Genomic DNA, 18,288 nt, shown 5'->3' with positions numbered 1-18,288 from the left:
AGTCCCATTCATGTATTTAAAATTTTTCTTTTTTTTTTTAATTTAAATCCAAGCCAGTTAACATATAATGTAACGATGATTTCAGGAATAGAATTTAGTGACTCATCACTTACATATAACACCCAATGCTCATCCCAACAAGTGCCCTCCTTAATGCCCATCACCCATTTAGCCCATCCCTCATCCACCTCCCCTCCAGCAACCCTCAGTCTGTTCTCTGTATTTAAGAGTCTCTTATGGTTTGCCTCCCTCTCTGTTTTTATCTAATTTTTCCTTCCCTTCCCCTTTGTTCTTCTGCTTTGTTTCTTAAATTCCACATAGTTATTCTTAAATAGGTAATTCAGGTTTTCCTTCTTGAAAAGAAATCTTTTTTCTCTGGAAGTTCTCTTGATTTTTTGTTTTCTAGGTCTATTTCTAATTAGCATAGATGGTCTTTGTATCTTAATTCCGTTTGTTAACTACACTCAAGGGAAACTCCTTTACGCAAATTGAAACCATGGCTTTATCTGTGACCCAGGAGATTTGTTTGTCTTTCCTAAGAGGTTAGCCCCAGGGAGAGATGGGAGTAGGCTGTTTTACTTGGGCAGCCCTAGGAGTCTCAAGAGGGCAGAGGCAGGTATTGGTGATATACATTAAAGATGACAACCATCTTCAGCACTCCACCAGAGCTTGTGTTAAAAGGTCACTCGTTAACCCCTAGAGAAAGGGTCCAGATGAGGAAGGGACTCCATTGTAGGGAGTAATCCACCTGTACAGCGTCACAGTTTTGCCTGTAGCACTGTGGGGCACATAGCTGCCTTGTTATCCTCGGGAAGTCTGGGCAGCACTGAATGATCAAAGGCTTTGTGACATTCTGAGAGCATGAGACATCCCTCTCCTAGAGAGGAGTAGAAGGGGAAGGACATTCTAGATAAAGGATGCACCAAGTATAAACATCTGCGATAGAGCAGGTGGGAGGCGGTAAGGTTTTCAGGAGCAGAGCTGGTAGACTTGGTGGCTAATTGGATAAGACACGTGAAAAAGGGGGTGAAGTTTTAAAAACCACTCTGAACCTTCTAGTGTGGGTGACTTACTACACAGTCATATGGTTAATCAAGACAGGAAATGCTACTGAGAAAGGGAGTAAGAAAGGGTGAGATCTCACTACTTCTGTGCCTTGTCGTCTCCATATGAGATTTCTTTGATTGCTTAAAACACACAGACACACACACAGCGTAAGAGATTTTATGGAGACTAATTTGCCCAAGGTAGGAACCTTCAAGGGGCAGAAGCAGGATGCAAACTCAGGATGCTGTAACTGCAAAGCCCGTGGCCTTTTGTTACACCATAGTAAATAGGAACACAAGCCACCCTATCTTAGAAAGGATGTTTCTTGTGCTGCTAGTACTGTGCCCCAATTTTAAAAATGATCCTATGGGGGCGCCTGGGTGGCTCAGTCGGTTAAGCATCCGACTTCGGCTCAGGTCATGATCTCGCGGTCCATGGGTTCGAGCCCCGTGTCGGGCTCTGGGCTGACAGCTCAGAGCCTGGAGCCTGTTTCAGATCTGTGTCTCCCTCTTTCTCCGACCCTCCCCTGTTCATGCTCTCTCTGTCTCAAAAATAAATAAATGTTAAAATAAATAAATAAATAAAATAAAAAATAAAAATGATCCTATGTACTGAAGTGCCAGGAAACCAATCATTCTTCCTCAATTTGCATCAAATGCTAACTCTTTAGTTAGAGAAACTTATCCACACAATTGAGTCACTAAAAATACAGCACTGAAGTCCTTCCTTACATAGTACAGCATGCTCTTTCTCTCAACATGATTACCTGCCTTAGAGCCCAGATTGACTCAGGTCTGGAACAATACTGGGGTGGAGAGGGGGCAGACCCAGCAACATTATTTCCATTTCTCATTGTACAGAGCGTAAGACCTTTGCTGTCTGAGATCCAAAGCAGTGTTTCTTAAAGTATGGTCCCACAAGTCAAAATAATTGGTCAAGACGTTTGTAGACACGCCATTGTTGCAATATAGTGTCATTGGCAGTGGAGGCATTACTCCCAGGATAACTGGCAAGAGCATTCCCTTCTAAATGTTTTTCTACAACCATCTATTGTTCATTTTCTTATAGATATTCTGAGATAGATAGAGACACAAAAAGCCATCATTTTTATCTGCTTATGATCATCGCTGCAGTCAAGATACATATATTATAACAATGGCCTTCTAAAAAGGTATCACTTGATGGTTAAGAGTTTCTGTGCTTTAGTGAGAGGAGTATTTCATATTGTGTTCGATTCTCATGGCATTATTCTTTTTAAATTTCTGTAGTTGTAATCTGCAGTGGTTGTTGTTGGAGTTAGCCAAAGATAGTGCTATGCAATCCTACACCAATGTAATGCTCAATGAAGCTGGAAGCAAAAATGGGTCCCGTGGGGAACATGGTATGTCATCATTACCTTGATTTCTTGAACAGTGTCATCTGACACCGAAAGTGACCACGAAAAAGCAAAGTGTTTCTGTGAACAGCTTTGTGGCTCCAAAATTCCATTATTTCTGTATTTATAGAGTGATCAAAAAATAATTTGCTGCACCTCTCCATGTTATTAAAGGCGTGAGATGTTGATTGAAGACCCTCAGCCAAAAACATGTTGTGCCCAAAAAACTATACTTAGTACTAATAGGGAGTCCTTTGCAAGGATACTTCACTGATCATCTATCTGGGCAGTACACAGAGCAGATCTGCTGTACACACTGGGGAGACCAAGTCCTACCCTCCCAACATAGCATGTGTTGTTCTTTGTAATTATGATGGTTAACTTGGGAGTCTTAGCCAAAGTATTGTGACATGGAATTGGCATAAAATCTCAAAGAAATGAGAATCCAATTTGATTTTTATGAACGGTTCTACTGGAAACATATCGCTGAAAATCTGAGAAACTTGGACAACTTGGCCTTTGAGTCTACAACATTAAACCATCATGGGTTACTCTGTTACAGGTTACTTGTGCTGAATTTACTGCCCCTTCTCTGAAGTGGTCTAGAGACTGAGGTATATGGATATGAAAAGATAAGGATTCATGAGCAAATTAATGACACACAGAAGTGATGAAGACATTCAAGTGAGGGATGGAGGTGGAGAGAAAAGTTCTGTTAGACTAATCAAGAAGGCTTAAGGGAAGAAAAGCTATTGAACTGAATCTTGTATAGAAATTAAACAGGGAGGGGCGCCTGCGTGGCTCAGTCGGTTCAGCGTCCGACTTCAGCTCAGGTCATGATCTCGCAGTGCGTGAGTTCCAGCCCTGCGCTGGGCTCTGTGCTGACAGCTCAGAGCCTGGAGCCTGCTTCAATTCTGTCTTCCTCTCTCTCTGCCCCTCCTCCTCTGCTTTCTCTCTCTCTCTCTCTCTCTCTCTCTCTGTCTTTGTCTGTCTCTCTCAAAAATAATATATAAACATTAAAAAAAAGAGAAAGAGATTTAACAGGGAGAAGAAGATGGGAGGGGACAATGGTAATACCTCTGACAATAAAAAAGTGCATTTGGTAGGTGATGTGCTGAGAAATAGTTTTAGGAGAATAGTTGCATTGAGAAGGAATGAGAAATGAGTTTGGAAAAGTGAGTTCTTGAAAACTAGTAGGTTCCTTGAGACTTAGGAGACCCATCCAACACCTTCTGTCCCGGGGTCTTCAAAATCTAAGTTTCTGAGAATAAAAGAACCAATGTACCGATAAAAGCCCCTTGTAACATCCATGAACTTACTCACCTCCTACAAAAGTTCCGTGTTGGGGACAATGGCAGTGGGAACTCACATTGCAACTGTCTCCAGGGTACTATGAAGGTGCACACATGGGCTGTGTCTTTTCATAATGTCAGCTTTATTCGATCACAAAGGAAAGTTATCATAATTGTAAGGCAGGCTCAGGATTGCAAACTGAATGACATTTCAGTATGCATTTAAATTGGCTTCAGGGATGCCCGGGTGGCTTGGTATATTAAATGTCCAAGTCTTCATTTTGGCTCAGGTCATGATCTCAGGATTGGTAAGTTCGAGCCCCACATCATACTCTGCACTGACAGTGTGGACCTTGCTTGAGATTCTCTCTCTGTTCCTTCCCTGCTTATGTGCTTGCTTGCTTGCTCTCTTTCTCTATCAAAATAAATAAATAAACTTAAACATTTAAAATAAATCAATAGATAAATAAAGTGGCTTCATACATGTCGTACAAAGCAAAGCTCAATACAAAGTTATACAACCAACAAGATATAACCAGGGATAGGAAGTTAACAAACCAAATATGAAGTCGGTCCATGAGCGTGTGATTGAAATGGGGCCTCTATTTGGTCTGGGTCAGCTCTTGGCACTTACTGCTTCTTATGTTCACGCAGTGGAGGGTCTGTTGTGGTCAGAGATCACTTGGGCAGGGCCTTCAGTGGCAGTTGCTTTTGTGATATGGTCACAATTGACAGGGTCAGCATCTGGAGAGTCTGATAGTTTGCTGCAAAAGTTCTCCCTTAAAAAGTTAAAAAAGTTTAATCAGTCTTGGCCTTTTGTAGGCCTCTGGTTTTGCTGGTTGTCAGTTCTGAGTGTCTTCAGCCTGGGCTGGTTTTGGACATATCTGGTCTTAGCTGCAATGTCCTTGGCTGTTTGCATCGCTGCTTGACAGGGGCCATCGCTTGGCATGAGTGACTCCATCTTGCTGTCTACAACAGCAAAGTAAATACCCTAACAGAGCACAGTCACATCAGGCATTTGTTCTTTGGCCATTCCACCACCCAAGAGGTTCACCGATGCCTCTCAGCTTCTCCCAGGTATTGCTGGCTTCCCCTTCCTCCTTCAATCTGACCTTTACTCATTCCATCCAGAGGGGAGAAAAAAAAAATCTCTCCCTTCATCCAGTGCAGAGCAGCTCCCCTTCCTTCACATCATGTTTCCTGCTGGCACCAAGCTCTGAGCCAAGGGGGGAAGGAGCACACAAGCAAGACTTCTAACTGAACGAAGACCGTCTCTCCCTAGGAGGATTTCTGGTGCCAGCTGTTCAAGTCCTAGTAAAAAATTAACCTCACTATGCCTACAGTGACAAATGAGAAATAAAGCAAGAAATATTTTCTCCATTTCCTCCTCAGTTGCTCCTGAACCTCAAGCTCTCTGCATCCACTAACTTGGACACTCTTCCTACTTTCTCTTTCTACATGCAGTCATTTTATTTCAGGGTGATCAGAGTTCCCCCTCCCTCCTGCCTCCCTCTTTCCTCCCCTCCCTCCCTCTCCCCTCCCCCTTTCCTTTGTCCTTTCCTCTGTTCTGATAAGAGAGCTATGGAAGTCCCCTGCCAGGAAGAGTCACTTAAGACTTTGTGTCCTTTACAGTGCTCCCTGGCAGCAACAAATATTCATTACTTGTTAACGACTTCTTGCCCAACATGATGTGGGTTTTATATTCACATGCATCCTCTTATTTAATTTTCTCTATAATCACGCGAGAAGTATAATTATCCCCATTTGTATATATATGAGAACAGTGTTTTCATGAATTACCTGTTCTAAGACTGTACAGCAAATTCAAGACAAAGTAAGGATTTGAACCTGACTTTATCTCCAGGGATCGGAAAGTAAGTTAGTTTGGTTCCTCACTACTTTCTACTATTTCAGCTTCTCTCCCAATTTGTTCCTGGGTCTTCGGCTTGAGTGAAAAAAGAATTGCAGCTGTGTTAATGTGAGCACAACCACCAGCATGGCATCTCTTAAGTTACTATGAAAATTTAAATCTTTGAACATGCCTCATATTAATCATCCTTTTTATGCAGTTCTGTGTACAGAAAGCACGCAAAACACCTAACCAGTTTATCTTTGTTTTTCCATTTCCTAAGGACTTTTAGAGCATATCTTATATTGCTCAAGTAGTTCAGACTCCTTCCTCTCTGTTTTCACATCCATTCTCAATATATCCTTAAAACCCTACAGTATTAGGTCCTCCAGGGAAACAGAACCGGTAGGATGTATGGAAATACACAGATTGATAGATAAAAAAGGAGAGAGGTTTATTTTAAGGAATTGGCTCACATGATTTTATGGAGGCTGGCAAAGGCAAAATCTGTAAAGTATGCTGACAGGCTGGAGACCCAGGGAGGAATTGCCTCTTCCTAAAATATTTTATTTTATTTTATTTTATTTTATTTTATTTTATTTTATTTTATTTTATTTTATTTTATTTTATTTATTTATACATACATACATACATACATACATCCAAGTTAGCGTATAGTGCAATGATGATTTCAGGAGTAGATTCCAGTGATTCATCTCCTACATATAAGACCCAGTGCTCATCCCAAGTGTCCTCCTTAACCCTTGCCCATTTAACCCGTCTCTCCACCCACAATCCCTCCAGCAACCTTCAGTTTGTTCTTTGTATTTAAGAGTCTCTTATGTTTTGTCCCCTGCCTTGTTTTTATATTATTTTTGCTTCCCTTCCCTTCCCCCCTCCAGAAAATTGCCTAATTTTATGTGGCTTACTTTTCTATGTTCTTGTTTTGAAACTCTTCTGTAGATTTCTAAAATGCTTACTATAATTTAACACATAGCTAACTAATCAGTTTCAATTTTTTCCTCAAAGTCAGCACTGCTGAACTGTCTTCCATTCCAATCTGAAGCCTCTACTATTGTTTATTAATTTCTTTCCTGTTCATTTTATCCGAACTCATTTTTCAGAACGCTTATTACTAGATTATGGGACTTCCTCATTTGATTCTACTGTTTTCTTATTTCTTCTCTCTTATTTTCAGGGTTTTTCTGGTCTTTCGTTTTTGTTTTCTAAGGGGTATCCTCAACATTACCTGCCAATCTATTGTGGAATCTTTTATATCTGTTATATTTTTTTATTTTCGAGAGCTCTTTCTTATTCTGTGAATGTTCCTTTTTCTGGTATCCTCTTTATGAATGCAATATCTTCTCTCTCTCTCAATTGTTTTTCAGCTTACTGCATTGTCCTGATCCTTCCAGAACTCTCCTGTTCCTATCCATCTTCCTCGGTTTCTAAGATTTCCTTAAATGCCAGGTGATTCTTGATTGTTCACATTTAAGAGTCAGTCAGTCAGTCTCTACAAAGCGGGTTGGAAGTTCTGTGTGCATGGTTGTGCTTCCTCACCGTGTGGGTTTCACCAGAGGATGATAAGGATTTAGTGGTAAAAACACTAAAGGGCCAGTCTATGTAGGATGTTTTGGGGGTTGGGGAGGTATAGTTCACTAACAAAAGGAATCTTCCAGTCTTCAGTCTCAGAGTATCATCTTGCTTGCCAGCATCTGAGTGGAGTGGTGTGAGGTGATGTTGCAAAGGGATGAGGAATGGACTATTACTGCTGTTATGCGGATACTTGGTTCATTATCCCTGTTTTCCATAGATATCTCACCCTTTCTTTAGCTGCCTGCTGTCCTGGAAGCACTGATAGTGTGAGAATAGTGGAAGGTTCTACAGGGTGGGGGTTGGGAGTCTAGGTGTCTAACTGCCAATTAGACAAACTTAAATTTCACTCAGTTCTCCATGCCCATGCTCCTGCCTTCAGAGGTACCAGGTGGTTCCAGTTCTGAGGCGACAAAAATAGGGAAATAGAATTTAATTTTCCTCTTAAGTTTTCTAATTTATGTTTTATGGTGAATGGAAAAAATATGACACTCCTCGGTGTGGTTTTAAGTGTACATAGAGGAAATATTTAAGACCATTATAAACAGGAAGAGCAGGCAATGTTATAGGGAGGTAACTTTTTTTATACTTCACTTGGACTGGTAAACTGTGATGTTAGATGTAGATAACATATATCTAAAACAATCACTAAAATTATGTACAAAGAGATAAATTCAAAAGCACAATTGATGAATAAAAATAAAATTAAAAAATGTTCAAGTAACTCATTGGAAGGCAAGAAAAGGAAAACCAAGAATTAAAAACAGAACAAACAAAATGAAAACTGAAATGATAGACTTACGCCTTGACCTATTAATAAACACACTCAATAAAAGCTCTATACCAATTAAAAAACCGAGATTGGCAGAATGGATGAAAAAAAACAAGACCCAACTATTTAGCCTGTAAGAAACTACTTAAAATGTAATTATATAGGCAGGTTGAAAGTGAAAGGATGGAAAAATATACATGATGCTAACTTTCATCAGAGGAAAGCAGGAGTGACTATATTAATATCAGATAGACTTCAGAGCAAAGAACATTATAAGATACAGAGAGGCACTTTTTAAAAAAGTTTTATTTATCTATTTTGACAGAGCAAGTAGGGGAGGGGCAGAAAGAAGAAGAGAGAGAAAGAATCCCAGGCAGGCTCTGCTCGGTCAGCATGAAGCCTGATATGGAGCTCAAACCCATGAACTGTGAAGTTGTCACCTGAGCCAAAACCAAGAGTCAGATGCTTAACCGACCTAGCCACCCAGGAGCCCCTGGAGAGGGACATTCTATAATGTTATGTCAATCTACCCTAAAGACATAGTAATCCTAAATATATATCCACTAAACAATAGAGATGGAAAATACATGAAGCAAAAATTGGTAGAACTGAAAAGAAAAATAGAAAAATCCACAAATATAGTTGGAGACTTTATTCCCCCTTTCTTACCAATTGTTAGAGCTAGAAAGATCAGTAAGGATATGGGAAAAACTCAACACCATCAAACAATGTCTAATTGACATTTATAGAACACTCTATCCAATAATAACAGGACACATATTCTTTTTAGGTATTCATAGAACATATACCAAGATGAAGCAAATCCTGAGCCATAAAATGAAATCAACTTTTAACGAATTGAAATCATATAGCATGTGTTCTCTTGACCGCAATCACAACAGTATTGAACTAGAGGTGAACAAAAGAGAGATAGGAACATTTACAAATACTCAGAAATGTAATAATATACTTCTAAATAATCCATGTATCAAAGAGGAAGTCCTAGGAGAAATTTAAAAAAATATATTAAACTGAGTGAAAATAAACATGCAATATATCAGAACTTCTGGGACACAGCTGAAGCAATGCTGAAGGGAAAATTTATAGCACTAAATATTTATATTAGACTATATTAAAGGAAAAATATTAAATCAGTTATATAAATGCCCACCTCAAGAAACTGAAATGAAATGAAAGCAAAATAACCCCAAAGGAAGAAGAAAGGAAATAAAGCAGAAATCAATAGTATTGAGAAGAGAAAACAATAGAGCAAATCAATGCAAATAAAATAGCTGGTCCCTAGAAAAGTTCAGTAGCATTTACAAACCTCTAGCAAGACTGACCAAAAAAATAAAGACACAAATGACCAATATTAGGAGGACTGGAACAAGAGGTATCACTATCCATCCTACAGATCTTGAAAGTACAATAAGAGGACACTATCAATAACACTACATACAGACCTAAATTCGCCAAGCTAAATGAAGTGTACAATTTTTTTTTTTTTAAAAAACAAGCGACTACAACTCACCCAATGAGAAATAGATAACTTTAATAGTTCTATGACTGGGGCGCCTGGGTGGCTCAGTTGGTTAAGCCTCCGACTTCGGCTCAGGTCATGATCTCACGGTTCGTGAGTTTGAGCCCCGCGTCGGGCTCTGTGCTGACAGCTCAGAGCCTGGAGCCTGTTTCAGAATCTGTGTCTCCCTCTCTCTCTCTCTCTCTGACCCTCCCCCGTTCATGCTCTGTCTCTCTCTGTCTCAAAAATAAATAAATGTTAAAAAAATTAAAAAATAGTTCTATGACTATTAAGAAAATTGAATCCGTAATTAACATATTCTCAAAAAAGAAATCTTTAGGCCCAGATATTTTCATAAGAAAATTCCACCAAATGTTTAAAAAAGAATTCATGCCAACTCTACACAATGTCTTCCAGTAAAGAGGACTTTATTTATAAAAAGCTTCCAATTTATATAAAGCTAAAAATAGCCTGATACTAAAACCAGTGACAGAACAACAACAACAAAACTACAGATGAATATCCTTCACGGATATGGCCCCCAAAACGCTTAACAATAACTATGAAATGGAATTAAGCAGTATCTGCAAAGGACACATGACCAAATGGATTTCGTTCCAGGTATACAAGCCTGCTTCAATATCTGAAAATCAATCAATGTAACCCACTATATTGATAGACTAAAGAAAAAATAGGTCACATCCTATCCATTGATGCAGAAAAATCACTGGACAAAATTTAACAAATACTCATGATTAAAAAATCTCAAAAAAATTGAGGAGAACTTCCTTAGCCTGATAAGGTCATCTATAAAATACCTACACTTAACATCATTTAAAAATTTTTTTTAATATTTATTTTATTTTTTAGAGAGAGAGAGAGAGAGATCGTGAATGGGGGAGGAGCAGAGAGAGAGGGAGACACAGAATCCAAAATAGGCTCCAGGCTCTGAGCTGTCAACACAAAGCCCCAGGTGGGGCTCGACCTCATGAACCATGAGATCATGACCTGAGCTGAAGTTGGATCTTCAGCTGACTGAGCCACCCAGGTGCCCCACTTAATGTCATTCTTCGTGGTGAAACACTGAATGCTTTCCCTCTAAGAGCAAAGCAAAGATGTCCACATTCACCATCCCTATTAAACATGACATTGGAACGTCTAGTCTGTGCATTAAGGCAAGAAAAGGAAATTAAAGGAATACAAATTGGAAAGGAATAAACCTGTCCATATTTGCAGATGGCACGGTGGTTTGTGTAAAAAATCCCAAGGAATCTCCAGAAAACCTCTAGAACTAATAAGTGCGTTCAGTACGGCCACAAGATAGAAGACCAGCAAACACAAATAAACAGCATTTCTATGTACTAATAATGAGCTCATGGACATTGAAATTAAAAATGCAGTATTATTTAAAACTACTCAAAAAAAAAACCCCACTTAAATCTAACAAAACATGTGGGACCTGGGTCTTAAAAACTTACAACACCAATGAAAGAAATCAAAGATCTAGATCACTGCAGAGACATACCATTTTAATAGATTGGCAGACTTTGTATACCAAGCCAAGGTCTATTCTCTCCAAATCAATATATGAGTTTTAACTCAATGATCAAAATTGCAGTAAGATTATTTGTAGATGGAGAAAAGGTTGGTTTCGAATATGTATGGAAAAGCGAAGGAGCTAAAATAGCTAAAACCATTTTGAAAAAGAAGAATAAAATGAGAGGAATTCGTGTACCCGATTTCAAGACGTCATATAGCTGCAGTAATCAAGACTGTGGGGTAGTCACAGAGGACTAGAACCTAGAAATAGATTCACATAAATATGCACAACTAATTTTGGACAAATGTGCAAAAGCAGTTCAACGGAGGAAAGACAATGTTGTTAAAAAATGGTGCTAGAACAACTCAACATCTATAGGCCAAAAATTGAAATTTGAATTCAGTATTTATACAAAACCTTTTTTACACTTTATACAAATATTAACTAAATTGGAGTATGTACTTAAAGGTAAACCATACACCTCTAAAACTTTTAGGTAAAAAATAAATACTAGCAAATCTTTGGGACCTACAACTAGGCAAAGTGTGCTTAAACTCGGCAGCAAAATCACAATCCCTAAAAAGAATTATACTTCATCAAAATTCAAAAATAAAACGTTTGTTCTGGGAAAGACACTGTGAAGAAGTTAAAAAGAAAATGACAGGGGCGCCTGGGTGGCTCAGTCGGTTGGGCGTCCGACTTCGGCTCAGGTCATGATCTCACGGTTCGTGGGTTCGAGCCCCGCATCGGGCCCTGTGCTGACAGCTCAGAGCCTGGAGCCTGCTTCAGATTCTGTGTCTCCCTCTCTCTCTGACCCTCCCCTGCTCATGCTCTGTCTCTCTCTGTCTCAAAAATAAATATTAAAAAAAAATTTAAAAAAAATGACAGACTGGGAGAAAGTATTTACAAATATATCTGACAAAAAATTAATGTGTGGAATATATTAAAAACTCTCAAAAGCCAACCTTTGAAAAAATCCAGTATGGAAATTAACAGAAGATGCGAAAAAACATTTCATCGAAGAGGCTATACGGATGGCAAATAAGCGGGGAAAGGTGTTCAACTGTACAACTATTTGAGAAATGCAAACTAAGACCACAATGAGCTATCAATATACACCTAATGGAACAGCTAAAAGAAAACAGTGACCGTATCAAATGACTCAAGGAGACTGGGAAACTGAATTCCTCCTCCATTGCTGAGGGCAATGTAAAATGGTACAGCCACTCTGGGAAGCAAGTTGCATTTTGTTAACAACAACAAACTAAACATGCAACTACAATATGACCGAGCAATTGGACTCCTGGACATTTGTCCCAGAGAAAGGAAGAATTCTGATCGTGTGAAAACCTGTACACAAATGATTATAGCAACCTTATTGGTAACAGCCCCAAACGAGAAGCAACCTAGATGTCGTGCAACAAGTGCATGTTTAAATAACCTGTGGTGTGTCTGTGTGATGGGATATTACTTGGCAATAAAAAGGAATGAACTAGTGATAGAGACAACAACTGGGATGAATCTCCAGAGAATTATGCCAAGTGAAAAAGAACCGATTCCCCCAAAGTTACATAGTGCATAATTCCATTTATACAACGTTCTTGAAATGATAAAATTATAGAAATGGAAAATAAATTAGTGGTTGCCAGGGGTTAAGAAGGCGGTGGGGGTTGGAGAGAACTGGGTGTGGCTTTAAAAGGGCAACATGAGTGATGCTTTTGGTGATGAAAATATTCTATATCTTGAATGTAGGTCAATGTCTTGGTTGTGATTTTGCACAATACTTTTGCACTATGTTGCTCTTAGGGGACCCTGGGTACAGGGTGTACAGAAGCTCCTGTATTCTTACAACTGAATTTTGATGTACAAGAATCTCAAAATAAAAAGCTTAATTTTTGTAAATTAAAAAGCTAAGTTCAAGAGACTATGTAGATTTAACGTAGAAATATATTTATTATCTTGTTTTCAAGGGTCAGCACCCGTATGAGTGAGCGGTCACGCGTTTCTGTCCCAAAGAGAACATCTCGCTCTTTCATATTGCTTCTTGGACACATCTTCTTCCCCATATCTTTGCCCAAACAGACTCTAGTCACTTCTGATAATTAAATATGCTAACATATTCAATAATATTTTTCAGTTTTTCAAATGTTCTATTTACAGCATGCATTGATTTAGGCTATCTCTTACCCTCATCAGGATGTAGTACAGATTTGATATCAAGTTTTCCAGAAACTATCTGTTTGTAGTTTAAAGACTAAGTATTTTACATATTTACTTATTTAAGAACTTTTTATAGAATTTAACACCTGGAAAAGTAGCTGTACTCAGGTTCTCCAGAGACACAGAAACAGGACGTGTGTGTGTATGTATGTTTGTAGGTAAGTATATAGGTGTTTATTTGTTATAGGGAATTAATTTACTTGATTATGGAGGCTGAGATGTCCAGGACCAAGTGTACTTCCAGTCTGAATCTGAAGGTCTGTGCACCAGGAATGCCGATGGTAAAACTATAACTGAGGCCAGATTTCTTCTGCTCACCACAGAACCAACCAATGAGCCAACAGACAAGGAAGAAGCAACTTAATTTGGAAAGCTAACAAACTGAGGGGATGGCTGACTGTTGTCTCAAAGAACCATCTGCCCTCTGCATGAAATCCAAGCTTCTTGTATGTCAGCAGAAGGAGAAGGAGGGGGTTGGAATGAAAAGGTGACTGACGTCTGTAGACATCTGAGGAAAGTTATGCAACTTTGTCCTCTGTCATTTGGTCTTTGTGTATAGGAATCTGGTTGTGTCATCCCCGTAAATCTTAAGCATAGCATAGTTGTCTCTGTACATACTTCCTTATCTCCTTGAGCAAGGTAGGTTTTGGGTAGAGAGTGGTTTTTGCAGATCTCATCTGTAACATGTCTATGTGCAGGGCTAATCAGTAGTTTTTAAGTTATGGGTCACAGCGGCAAGGGAAATAGAAGCAATAAGGAGTCAGATATGCCAAATTTCTCTCAGTAACTTCCAGTCTGAGCTTGGGTGTGAAGGCAGAAGGCTAATGTCCCAGCTCAAAGAAGGCAGAATTCTTTCTTACTCAGCCTTTTATTATACCTGGCCTTCAAGTGATTGGTTGAGGACCACCCAGATTGAGAAGGGTAATTTGCTTTACTCATTCGACACATTCAGATATATATATTTTTAATTTTTTTAATGTTTATTTATTTTTGAGAGACAGAGACAGAGCATGAGCAAGGGAGGGACAGAGAGAGGGGGAGACACAGAATCCAAAGCAGGTTCCAGGCTCTGAGCTAACAGCTCACAGGGCTCGACCCAGGACTCGATCTCACAGGGCTATGAGATCATGACCTGAGCTGAAGTCAGACGCTTAACTGACTGAGCCACCCAGGTGCCCCTCAGATATATTTTTTTAAAGTTTATTTATTTATTTTGAGGGGGCCTGGGCATGAGCGGGGGAGACGAGAGAGAAAAGGAGAGAGAGAGAGAATCCCAAGCATGGCCCATACTGTCAGCACAGGGCTGGATGTGGGGCTCGAACCCACGAACCATGAGATCATGACCTGAGCCTAAACCAAAAGTCCCATGCTTAACCGACTGAGCCACCCAGGCACCCCTCAGATTCAGATATTAATGTCATCCAGAAACACCCTCACAGACCTACACAGAATAATATTAAATCAAATATCTGGGTACCCCATGGGCCAGTCAAGTTGACATGCAAAATTAAGCTTATATTGACCTTTGAAATAGAGTGAATGGTATGAATATCAAAAGAGGCACATCAATAGTAGAAAGTTTTTATCGGGTCATGAAAGAAAAGTCAGGCATTCCAGTGCATTTCTCTTAGGGCAGCAGGCAGGGAAAGCACTTCCTTGTCTGTGTTCACCCATGCCGGACCTCCCTACCTTGCTGTTCTCATATGCTCTTCTCCAGTCCTGTGACCTCACTTTCCCCAGGTCTCACCCAACACCTGTTGTCTTTTCCTTTCTAAACGTATTTTCTAGCTTCTCCTGCATACTCAGGATCTTTTCCAGGACTTCTCAGAGATTTGCATTTTGCGAGACTCCCAGCATAACAAAAGCGAAGCAACTGTACTGCCAAGTCAGGAGTACAGAAACAATGGTATATGTTAAATATGTATGTTTAAAAATTTTTTTCGAGTTTATTTTGAGAGAGACAGAGGAAGCACATGTGCGAGCATGCAGAGAGACGGAGAGGGAGAGAGAGAATCCCAAGCAGGCTCTACATGCTGTCAGTATGGAGTCTGACATCAGTCTCGAAGCCATGAACCCGAGATTATGACTTGAGCTGAAATCGAGAGTTGGATGCTTAACCAACTGAGTCACCCAGGCGCCCCTAAATGTGTATATTCAACAAATGAACGTTTAAACACATCACCTTACAGTGGACCTAATTCCTCTGTCAGTTGTACCCATCTCTCCCTGTGGCTTATGGGTGTCGTGCCGCTGGGAAGCTAAGTGGCTAACCTCTAACAGCATAGTTCTTTGTGAAGGTTGAGCTGAGTACAAATGGTCCTGGCCTCATTTCACCTCTATTCAAGATTTCCTACACCTTCCCTACTTTTTTTCACTCCCTAATTTTTCTCAACTTTTTTACCTTTAGACATCTGATGAGCAGTTAGTATTCCTCCAGTGGACCTTCCTAAGCACCCACGCAGTTCAGCCCAGAGCGTGAGGGCCCAAAACATCCTGGCTCTTCTGGCAAGCACAGGCCCCAGCTCGGGTTTGCAGACCTCGTCAAACTGCGGGCGAAATGGTTTTAGAATTTCATTACTTTAATGTTACGCCTTTTACAAATAACTTCTCCCCTCTGAACTACAGCAGTATTTCCTTTTACAGGAGAAAATTGAAACTTCAGTGTTGGTCACACTTACGTGAAATTCACATTCACATTCAATGTGACAAGTATTTCTTTAAATGAAAAATTTCACAGATGGTTTTATTGATTTTAAAAAAGCCACATGTAAAATACTTAGTTTCTTTTAATCAGATACTTATTTTTTAGGGTTAAAATTTATTTAAGTGGTCTTTTTTTTCAATTTTTTTTTTAACGTTTATTTATTTTTGAGACAGAGAGAGACAGAGCATGAACGGGGGAGGGTCAGAGAGAGGGAGACACAGAATCTGAAACAGGCTCGAGGCTCTGAGCTGTCAGCACAGAGCCCCACGCGGGGCTCGAACTCACAGACCGCGAGATCGTGACCTGAGCCGAAGTCGGCCACCCAACCGATTGAGCCACCCAGGCGCCCCTAAGTGGTCTTTTAATGTGTACTATTTTTTAGGTTTCAAATTTACATAGTTTTGAATGGGGACTATATCCCCATGGTGTAAACTACGAAGATCTCCTTCCTGCCTTGGCTTCCAATTCACCCAGTTCCCCTCTGTGGATGTAATTTTTCCCGCTTCTTGTCTATCCTTCAGAGAGTGTATGCATGTAAAGGAAGACCTATATTTTAATACGAGTGGTAGTATGCTCTCTGCCCCCCACATACCCAAATTTCTTAGAGATTGTTCCATGGCAAGATAAAGATCTATTTCATTCTTTACGAATGTGCCATGATTTATGTAAACAACTCTGCCGATCATCAGTAAAGCTATCACAAATAATTGTACAGGCTGTAGAATCTGTAGGTTCTATACTGTGGAATAATTCCGTAGAAATTCACCCATTTTTTTTTCTTAATAGTTGGTTCTCTCAACAGTAGAATTTTCATGTAGTTGATAAATGCACAAGGAAAAAGTGGTTTTAAATAATCTTTTAATTTAAATTGATAATATTCTATGAATTTATCAGGAAGTAGATCCTAAGACCTGGAAATTGGATGTGTGCTTGTTTTTGTCTTGTTTTTACTTTTTCCTTTCCTTTTTTTTCTTTTTATATTCTCTTTTGTTTTTCTCCTCCCTCTCTTCCTTTCTTCTTTGCTTCCTCCCTCCTTCTTTCCTTCCCTCTCTTCTTCCTTTATTTCTCCTTTTCATTTTACAGTATCACAACAGCTACGATTTGGTTTTTATTAATGGGCCGATTGAGAGCTATGTAACCACTAGGTGGTGGTACAAGAACACAGGGAGAAGTAATTTTGTAAACAGACGAGGAATTAGTTTTGATTTCCTGCTCAGTTTTTAAATTGCTATACACTTGGGCCCTTAAATGCCTCCTAAGGGATGTCATTGTGATTGCTGTTTAGCAGTTGAGCCGACATAAAATTGATGTTGAGCTTTACAACAGCTGTTCTAGACCACTTTATGTTGATGTTGAGACTTTTTAAAAATGCTCATTGCTTGAAAATGTTAACTCTTCAGTAGGAATCTGTTAAGTTTTCTGAGTGATTTGAAGGGCCTGCTTATATTTCTGACTGATTTACACATCTTACAATGTTACAGTTGAGACTACTTAGAATTTATAATCCTGCTTTATTTAGCTGCCTGAATTTTCAGTAAAGAAAGGACAGTTTCCTCACTACTTCCTATGGAAACGACAAAAGGCATCTGCCTACTATAGTTTTACCCTATCGACTGCAATCTGGTGTTTTATACAACCTTGCAACACTGATCTTCATCGAATGGGTAAAACATATATTTGAAATGATTTTGGAACTTGATGTAAAAGTATTTTCTGTGTGGGGGTTAGCGTAATTAATTTTTTGGAAGCCTACCTTGTCCCCTTTAACATTCTGAATGTGTGCTTAGAAATTTTGGATTTGATAATTCTCCTTATCACACACACACAAAGGAGTCGAGCATAAATACTGAAGGATCTCTGATTCCAGTGAGTACACTGGAATGGTATGATCATTTGCATTTACCTTCTGCTGAAATTCTGGGTATCGCATTCAGTACAGGGGTGTGGTTACAGTTAGCCGCGAACATTCCGCGGGAAGCCAGCGCATGCGCACTCTCACACTCTCAGCCGATGTAAGGTCCCTATTGGATTCGTAGAAGCGGATATACAGTGGGTCTCCTTTGTCACAGCATGTCATGTCACGTGACAAATCCACATCTTCCCGAGAAGAAGTCTCCTTATAACAAAGTTCCCACTGCCTTGCTTTGATGGGTCAGTTATCTTTGGACAATATCGAGGCAGATCCCTTCGTTTTCATACCTATTGATAGTTCTACATGTGGTTTTTATTAGTGCTCTCTGGATTAGAAAATGAAGCAAACTTTTTAGCTAAATTGTCTCACAGGTTTTGCTGATGATCGTGCTTTCTTGACACTTAACATGTGTAGTCTCGCTAATGAAATCCTGTGATCTGATATCCCACAGTGGTTTGTGATAAC

General features: G+C 39.5%; 1 long non-coding RNA gene across 1 annotated transcript; it reads right to left on the bottom strand.

Moving 5' to 3' along the window:
* Window positions 1-4,094: 4,094 nt before the first annotated feature.
* LOC124516011 (uncharacterized) lies at window positions 4,095-15,840 on the bottom strand. The gene is made up of 3 exons (XR_006962956.1): window positions 15,609-15,840; window positions 4,349-4,493; window positions 4,095-4,129 (listed from the first exon to the last, which is right to left on the bottom strand). It is a non-coding gene; the product is annotated as an uncharacterized LOC124516011 (long non-coding RNA).
* Window positions 15,841-18,288: the final 2,448 nt, after the last annotated feature.

Source organism: Lynx rufus, unplaced genomic scaffold, assembly GCF_022079265.1.
Source record: "Lynx rufus isolate CCGP_SWC_20201006 ecotype Redwood Valley unplaced genomic scaffold, mLynRuf1.p SCAF_2, whole genome shotgun sequence".
In the NCBI taxonomy this organism is placed as follows: domain Eukaryota; kingdom Metazoa; phylum Chordata; class Mammalia; order Carnivora; family Felidae; genus Lynx; species Lynx rufus.
Note: the sequence above shows the minus strand (reverse complement) of the source record. Positions and strands in the feature narration are given on the sequence as shown.